This window comes from Neolamprologus brichardi, chromosome 22 (genome assembly GCF_056152115.1).
Source record: "Neolamprologus brichardi isolate AB-2024 chromosome 22, ASM5615211v1, whole genome shotgun sequence".
Classification (NCBI taxonomy): domain Eukaryota; kingdom Metazoa; phylum Chordata; class Actinopteri; order Cichliformes; family Cichlidae; genus Neolamprologus; species Neolamprologus brichardi.
Window position 1 is genome coordinate 14,597,574 of NC_142124.1, and position 10,000 is coordinate 14,607,573.

The following is a 10,000-nucleotide window of genomic DNA, read 5'->3' on the forward strand; positions in this document are numbered from 1 at the left end:
TGGCACCTGGTGTTTTCTGCTGCTGTAGGACATCTGTCTAACGATTCAACCTGATGTGGATTCAGAGATACTTTTCTATATACCTTGTTGGAACAAGTGGTTATTAGAGTTACTGCTACTTTCCTATCAGCTCAAAGCAGTCTGGCCATTCTGCTCTGACATCTGGCATCAACAAGGTCTTTCCACCAAGAAAACTGCAAGTCACTGGATATTTTCCCTGTTTTGGACCATTCATCACGGCATCTTGTCCACAGCAACATACCAAAATGCACAGATTTTACATGTGACTGTCAGAATGGATAATTGCATTTGAAAGAGATATATCTAATAAAATGCCCAGTGAGCGCTTGGTCTTTAAAAACTTCACATTGGTTTATTCACAGCTATAATAATTATGGCCTCTGACCTTCACCTTGTGGTCAAGATCACTGAGATTCAAACTTGTCTGAGAATTTTACTCGCTGCATTTATGGGATGCATTTGAAAATCCTGTGTTGCCTCGCTCATGAATTATAGTCTTCACAAGATCTTCAAAACACTTGACCTCTGACCTTGAGGTTGAGGATTCATATTCGCCCAAGATTTTTAGAGATGCACCCATGTTATAAATTTAAAAATCCTACGTCACCTTGTTCTTGAATTATCTCATTCGCAGACTTGGGTTTCCGTGCCGCCTGAGTGGCCACCCACCTGCCCGCCTACCTGGCGGGGTGACAACAATATCTCATCAGCCTTTTACAGCTGAGAGGTAGAAACTAACATAATGATTGGGATGCAGTGTTTGTGCCTTAGGAGGTACATTGCAGTAGGCAGTACTTTCAAAAAATAACAGTGGAAAATCAGATGTTCGTTCACAACACTATGTCATCTTAACACTGGCATGAATCTGATAAAGGGCTCAGTATACCCCATGTGGTTTGACATTACACATATCCATGTGTACTGTAGAAATCAATTCATTCTTTCTGAAACAAGGCTGTGCTGTAGGGAAGTTTGAAAGGGTTGATTTGGAGGTACATACAGTAGCATTATTTTCTTGAGGCACCTGAATAGAAACTACTGCGAAGAGCTGGAAAAACAAGGTGAATGCAACAGGATGGATGTAATTAAACCGCAACTAAAACTTCTGTAGTGCTTCACTTTACACTCGATGTCACACACACCCACAAACACACACTATGGCAGTTGCATTAGAATGAATGAGAATCTCCAAACCAATCACTTTGTAGCTTTATGGATCATCTGTCAGCCAAGCCATTAGACTGCCAACTTCTTGACATTTACCAACAAATTCATATTTCTCACACACACCCACACTTGCATGCACATACACACAGGAAAAGACGCACACTCAGTCACACAGTCGGTCCTCACTACAGTAGAAGTACACCCACTAACACCCGCACCAGCACACACTGAACGCTTGTTGACATTTGCCAGCTCTACACATTTTTTTTTCTGCCAGGCATTTTTAAATGAAGGACATGAGATAGATCCCTGTAACTTAAGACAGATTGATCCGTTCCCACCATAAAACTTGTTTCACTGCCTCTGAAGATGCGCTTCTCTGCGGCAGGCACACTCTTGACACAGACAGATCCAATTCGAGCGTAAAATTTACTTGCTGTCTGTTGTTAGCCCCTTCTCTGCACTGTGTGAGTGTGTGTAAATTAGATTATGTGTGGTTGATATAATGGATGGGGACCGAGCACACTCAGGCCACTGAGAGCTAGTTTGAAAGATTAACAAGACATCACGACTTAGTTATGACACATCTTAAATTAGTCAGCGGAGAAAAGGGAAGAAACTTTTAACCAAATGCCAAACTGTGAAATCAGTTATCAAAGAGCAGCTGCTGTGAAACCCCATCAAACCAGCTGGAAAACAACTTTTACACACTAATTATTTTGAACCCTCGGGATGGGCACTGACAAGAACCTTGTATTTTTCACACTATTGGGAAAGCAGCACAGATATGGACTACAACCAGACTTGCTGTTAGAAGATAAGGCTGGAAATATTTGATCGTTTCTGTAGTTGTCAGCAAATAAGATGAAAAATAAAAACAATTGCTAAATTGCTTGTGCTGAAAATTATTAGCAGCACATATGCATATAAAAAAAAAATTCCATAATCCACCCAAGGGCCACGATTGGCCAAAAACAAAAGTGAGCCACACTGTTCTACTGGCAGACCCGTTTTTTCATTACTAGGAACACACTATAGTTTATGCAGTCAATACATTATTTGCTATTTTTATAAATAGTGGGTCATATTTTCTAATGTAAATGTATTTCTGTTTGTGTGATTTTGGCTTAAACGCTACATTTCCCAATTTTGGGGAAATTATTAAGTCTTTATCCCAAATCCAGAGTCTGTCCAGGTGATTTTATCCAATTAGACTGTTGGAAATATACTTCTGCGTGTCCTCAGATGAACTAAAATGAGTCTGAAACTGATAATATACTTTCTCAGTACAGCAAAGATACAGCTACCGTATTGTGACAGCTATTTCTTTTCCAAAATGCCAAATGGTTTCACTCCAGTTTCTTCCAATAATACAAATATTTGTTGGTTAGGTAAAGTACTGAGGATATACTTTTATTTTCAAAGCAGTGTAATTGTAAAACACAACTTAAAGGCTCAGTCACACTAATAAATATAGGACAGCAACCTCCTTACAACTTGGAAAATTCGGTGGTTACCGGGTGACTACATTAACCTTTTTTCACCAATTTTGATCTCAAGGTGAGTGCACAGGTCACCTGTTGGGAGCCAGTCTGCCTCCAAATAGTTGTCGTCTGATTCAAAGTGACTGCATGCACTCAGACAGATTGCCCGCTAATAAATGCAGATAGATTACTAACATGTTGCGATCACTCTGCAGCAATGACTGCAAGTCATCTGGGTTTTTCAGGAGGGTATTCAACTCAGCAGGTTCCCAACTCATATCCTGATTGTATTAATTTATAAAAGTAAGGTTGCTGAGTGCCCGTGTTATTTTGTTGTTAAATCATGATCCAGACTCAACTGAACTGTTAACACGAGAAGGAATTTTTAGAATTTTTGTTGCAAGTTCATAAAGCTCTACAGTACTTAATGTGATTTTTGATTTAATGAGAATTTCTGTGCATGTAGAGGGCAACAAATTTGCAAGTAATAGTCAGCAGAATTATCCAAAAGTTTCAATTTTCAACATTATGGCATAATATATATATAAAATCTTTCCCTGGAGAACTTATACTGTTTCACCCTTTGCTATGAACGGTGTGTACAGCCGTCAAATTGGAAATTTTCAAAATCTATAAAAACTGCACAAAACAAAACCCCATTACCATCATTACTGTCAAAACTTTCCAGCTTAATGAGCATGTAAATGCCAACAAACCCAGAGAGAGAAACTATCTGAGCCTGCTCAGAGAGCCACAACACTCAGTGGGATGCTTCCTTATTCCTCTGGTGCCCATGGTAACAGAAGTGAGGTCAGCAGAGGTTGGGACCAATGGGAAGAAGGGACCAAGACGATGAGAGGTCATGTGTGAGCGGCGCAAGGGGTCAGTCCCGAGTGTCCACACATGAGCAGATATAGACACACCAAATGCACATACAGAGTAATGAGTGTTATGTATGGACAGAGCTGTATGGACCAGGTCTGGTTTAGGCTAATGAGGCTCAGGGGTTATCATAAATGCACAGTGATATCACTCTTTGTGCTAGGAGGAAAGCAATATAACACAAGCAAGTTTCACACTGGAATTTACTTATCTAGTTTATTTATTTATTATTTTTTGTTCTACTGGACTGGCTAGATATAATTTTTATTTAGCTTTTTTGTTATGAAAAAATTTAAGTACTTTTAAACTCGCGTCTTTTTTGTCAAATTGTATGTATGTTTGGTGCTTAACTTAAATTTTCCAACTCACATTAAACAGATGTACCATATGCTCCTAATGAGAGCATGATGGATCCTGATCACTTTGTGGTGCCTGACCCTCACCAACAAGACAACAGACTGAACTGCCATGAAATTTAATACCAACAATCATTAAATAAAGTTTTTAATTATTTTGACGATGGTGCTCTAAAATTGTGAGAATAGATGTGCACCAAGTCTAACAATCACAAACAAACTCAGTACGACTCCCTGTATTTTATTAGCACGGTATTAGCAGATACACTATACTGCCAAAAACATTCACTCATCTACCCTCTCACATGTGAACTCGACTGCCATCCTTAATCCATAGGGATTTTTGGTCCCCACTTTGCAGCTACATTAGCGTCACTGTGTTTATGGGTATTTGTATGTGTATTTATGAGGTCAGACACTGATGTTGGACAAGGAGACCATCAGTGTCTCCTTGTGTCTCGCCCTCCAGCCCAATCAATTTGAATCAATAAAAAGACTAGATGTTACAATCCCTGATAATGCATTGCTTCAAATGGAGAAAGTCTTGAAGGATGGCTGTCCAGAAACCTTACCAGCGGGATGTGTCCCACTGGTAAGGTGTTTGGAACAGCTGAATTCAATGATTTGTATGGGTGAGTGAATATTTTTAGCAATGGTGTACCAAAGTACCTTCTTAGTGTTAAATTATGATCTGGAAATGTTTTTGCAGAAAATCATAAAGTCACACAGAATCTCACATTTTTGTGTTCATTAGCAGCTCTGTGGTGTAGTGCTTAATAGATTTACCTAAGATCCCCAGATGGAGACTGGAAGGAAGCACAGAATTAGCTTTAGAGGTTGCAAGCTAGCATATTCTTAGTGCCGATCCCAAGCCTGGGAAGGTTGTGTCAGGAGGGATATGTGATGTAAAATTGGTACCAAATCAAGATGTGAGTGAGAATTCTTTCTACAGGGGCTCCTGATTTATCCAGCACGCACACTGAGTCCAGCTCAGTGTGCGTGTCAAAACTGTAAACTTCCTGAGATGCTGGGTTGACAAGAAACAGGTGGACAGACACATGAAAGCATCTGGCCACAGCTGTGGAGACAAGATGCAATAGAAGAAAGTTTATTTCAAAATATGATATATAAAGGCTACACAATGTGATATACTTTCTCTCACCGTCGCTAACGTTTGCTTCAAGGTCAATGCAGTTTGAAATATTCACACACTGTTGCTTGTAGGGCCACACATCAACTACCAGTGGAGCTTCACACCATCTGTGTAGACACACACATATCTACTGTACAAGGTTGGAGCTGTAAAGTCACATCAGCATGCAGGGACATACTGCACGTGTGTTGCCTGTAAAGCACTTTGGGACATGTTCTCTGATCCATGACAGGGTGAAGGGCTGAGAGGGAGAAAAGAGAGGAGAGAGAACAAGAAAAACAGCTGCAGACAAAGAGATTTTGTATGTGTGAGCCAGACGGAGCCACTACGTGGTGGGGGAAAAAAAACAACTTCATATGCTTTGGAGGTTTCAAATAGCTCTAAATGGTATGTGATCTGGTCAAAGTGTGTCAGTGTAGTGCCACACTTATGTTGGAGTAATGACTGCACAATAACCTGCAAAACTGAAGCTTTTATAATAGATAAACAATAGCTGTCATAAGGTCATCAGTTTGTTATAAAATTAAGGCTTTGTTAAAAAAAAAAAAAAAAAAAATTGGTAAGCAATATTTTCTTATTAATAATGGTACCAAGGGCTACTCTAGTGCCAAATTCCCACAGTCATAATGCAAAATTACGGGCCAATTAAAAACTACTGCAGGCGGAAGACTGTTCCCACTCGGGGCGGATAACTTGCTTCATTAAAATATCACAATCAAGGACTCGTGCTTCGGAAATGAGGTCAAATTTCAATGATCTTTCATGTCGGTTAAATAAAAAAAACAGCAATTTAAAATCAGCAACATCACATAATATGATGTCATCAGCTGTGAATCTAGCATTGAATCTAAATGGTAAATCGATATTGTAAAAGCCCTGCTTGATGAGTCAAAAAGGAGTTTAACTATTGAAAGCAAACTGTAGAAGATGTTTTGCATTAAAAGACAAAAACATGGAGACAATTGCTGTTGGTCACTTTCACAACTCATCAGAATAATATTCGGACACACGGCAGCTGTTTTGAGGACTTGCTGTACACTAGTGACAGCATCATGCTGCAGGAAGATAAAGCTAACAAGTGTCCGCTTAATAAAACAAGACTTGAAAACCTGACAGGTATTTCTCTTAGAAGCTGGTGGAGGCTAAATGATAACTAAAAGGATAGTAAACATTTGCCAGAAAACTACAACTCTTAATGAAATATTAATGTTGTTCCATATGCACTGGATTCGTGGAAAAACACTTGCTAGCACAATTAGTATAAGTGCTTCAAGAAAATAGGGAGTTATTTCTGTGATTTTACAGATTTTACAGTGTCTCCTAAAAAGGAAAAATAAATTAATCTTTAATGTCATCAAAGAATGTTATGCAAATTGTAAATAATTGGTCGAAATGTAAACAGCCTAGTGTAAAATGGGCAATAACGGTCTACAAAGAGTTCACCAAATCCATCTGCAATAGTAGCCAGCACCAGACCATCCACCATGGGGCCTTTCTTGGGTCCAGTGTTCACAGCTGGTGCTTTTTGCTTCCATGTTTCTGAACTTTTTTTTTTAAGCCAGTAAGGGGCAAATGGATAAAGACTTTTTTTTATATCATATACATATGAATCCCTGAATCTCTTGGGCATGCAGTTGCCTTCAGTTTCTTAAACCGGGTCCACGCAGGGGGTGATTCACAATGATGTGGTGACCAGAGACTATAGAAATTCAGTGATATTTGGTGACTTCAAATGATCACAGCTGAAATTATGCTAAATTGGGAGCTAAATTATGATGCAAGCAGTTGATGCACAGGAATAACATTAGTTTACACTCTTTACAAACATGACTGCTCTCTGCCTTCCCAGAGAACAGGAGTGAAAGAAGCCATCTATGTCCACTGTGAGCGACCATCTTTGAACAGAGGCAGTGGTTTACGACACCAACTGTCTGCCATCTATAATCCAGTTTTGAGTTCCCTCCCCAGACGCCTTAACGCCCACTCACATCCTGGGCCATCTGACCTCAGGAATTCACATGATAAGGTGGGGCCAGGTTTCACAATGAGCTCACCTGAAACCCTGGCTGATTGGGACCCACACCCAGTTTCACACCTTGGCTCAGGCGATTAGAGGATCATCAGGGGGTCCTTATGTCCCTCTGTGGGGGGATACTCCCACTAGGTTTAAATCTGGGACTCCCCACCATTTGACCTTAGAACTGAAGAAGCTTCTCGGATGAGAGGTGAAACGTCTTCAAGCAACTTAAAGAAGTCCAGACACTTTTCTTTGCAAGCTCCTTTGACTACGATGACCTGGATGACTGAGAACCTTCACAGACATCTTCCCAGACAAACCACATCTTCAAGTTTGTGGATGACACCACAGTGCTTGACCTCATCTCCAACAAGAGATGAGTCGGCTTATGGGAAAGAAGTGGATACATTGGTAGTCTGGCACTCTGACCACAACCTCTGTCTGTACATCAGCAGAACAAAAGAAAGAATTGTAGATTTCCAGAGGTCAGGTCGCCTACATTAGCAGCAAGGATGTAGAGCATGTCACCTGTTTCAAGTTCTTCGGGCTGTCCTCAAACTCTAACATAGCCTTGGACATTGGAAAAACCCAACAATATCTGTTTTACCTCAGGAAACCAATGAGAGAAAAGACTGTTGGTCAATTTCTGCAATGGAGAGTGTGCTGACATACTGTGTGGCTTCCCGGCCCTCCAGCTGCACAAAGGCAGAACAGGAAACCATCCAGAGGATCATTAAAACTGCTGGAAAGACCATTGGGACAGAGCTGCCAGACATTACAACCATCTTCACCTTCTGCTGACTCTTCTCACCCTGCCCATCACCTGTTCCAACTACTTTCATCAGGCAAAAGGTTCAGGTCCATTAAAGCAAGGACTTTTAAAATGACAAAAGTTTTTACCCACAAGCAATCAGACTTTGTAGTAGCTGCTCGCCGCAACTGTCTACCAGCCTTAGCAGAGAGAGTCACCCTTTGTGAGAGCCCATCGAGCTTTTGACTTTCAAAAAAGTCAGAATTTTGGCGTCAATGCTACCTGCAAACCACTAATTAGAATATTATGACTGACTAAAAATTTAATGTCTTCAATCTGTCACAAATTAACCTCCCTATTCAAGTTCCCTCTGGGTAAAGAGACTTTACTGTGATACATTTCATTTAATCTGGGCTTATCTTTAAATACTGTGATCATCACAAATGCCACTTTTCTCAAGATAATGCTCACTGATTTTTATGCCTTTTTTTAACTTAAAAAAAAATAGACACTCAATTAAAGATTTGGCACGGTTCCAGGGTTACAAACCACAGCAACGTGATTAAAGTGTTGGTAAAACAGGCAACACAGCTTTTTTTTTTTTAAATGTTTGTTTGTTTGCAAAACTAAATCCACTGAATGAATTAAAATAAAACTCGTTTTGTCATGGCTCAGTGAAAGTGGAGGTGCTGCTGCTCCTGTTATCGCCGGCGCTAAAGCCATGTGAGTGCAAGTGTGTGTGTGTGTGTGTGTGTCACCAGGGAGAGGAAAAAGGAAAAAAAAAAATCTGACAAACCCCTGGAGCAGCTGTTGTCCCAAATGTGCACAATGTTTAGCACACATGCACACGCAGATACCTAGCATTTTATTTTGCTTGCACTGACGCTGTCCTTACAAACCTCACAGTTCTCAAACAAAAACACACGCACACATACTGTTGCTTGGTCTTTATTTACCAATAAGATCAGATGTGAAAAGTTTCAGTGGTCCTGAGGGTGGCTGGCTATCAGCTGACACGGCGCTTCATGGACGAATTTCTGTCTGTGTGGGCTTAGGGGTCTTGGTCATCATTTAGTGTTGAAATTAGGGCTGTAACACCTCCAGATTGCTTCGTGAATAAACTCAAACCATCCCTCTCCACATCTGCTCTCAGCACTAATCAGATCCGCACTCACCTCCTTTCACCTCATTAGAAATCTTCAAGGGACTCCCTTTAAATACATATTTACATGGACCTCCGCTACCTCTCTCTGTTACCTCAAACACGTCCGCCAGATGTCTTTTTCTGCAGTTTTAAATCGCGCTCTCTCCACCATCGTCTCATCCCTTGCTCCCTTTTAACCCTCGCCTTTCTGCCTCACCTCATGTTTCTGATTTTGGCCCCCACTCTTAATCCCTGGCTGTTTCCCTAGGGGGGTCAGACAGACAGATGCACAGCGTTGTCTTTTACACACACAGACTCATTTCTGACCTCATTTCTCCAAAGAGGGCAGTTTAACAGTTGGAACGAACAGACAACAGCTGCACAGTGCAAACAGAGAAAAGCAGAATAAAAGCAAGACAAGAAAATTAAGCAGCTGATTTCTTAGAAGTTATTGCCATGCATTAAGGCTGAAATCTGTTTTCATTCTTCCTATCATGGAAAACCAGGATTAAAAGCAGCCACAATCATCACATTTGGCAGGCTGTGACAAGGGAACACAAGTTATTTTTGCTCCAAGGAATGTCCAGTTGTCAACATACAGCCAGTCATCATATTTTCTATGATTATAATACAGATACAACTGGCTGCTTTGACTGACAGCTGTGGCAACACAGGCAGCTGTGCAGAGAGCCAGGAGCTGTCTGCTAGACCTCACCTCCACTAATTTGAGCCACAGAACTGGACATCTGTATCATTTTTGTGCTGTTTGTGCCTTATGGTGAATTTCTAATGCACCTATCTGAGATATGGTATAGTGAGCTGTGAAAACTCTGCTCCAGTTTTGGGAAATTAAATTCTAGTATTAGTCTGTTACTAGCCAGCAATTAGCAGGTTGTATATTTGTGTGCTGCAATGACACAAGCTATAGATGTAGCTTTCAAATTAAGCTTGCTGTCACTAGCTGATATCTTAGCACTCCACCCTTCAACCCACATATTTATTTCACTTATCCAATTCAAGGTTTT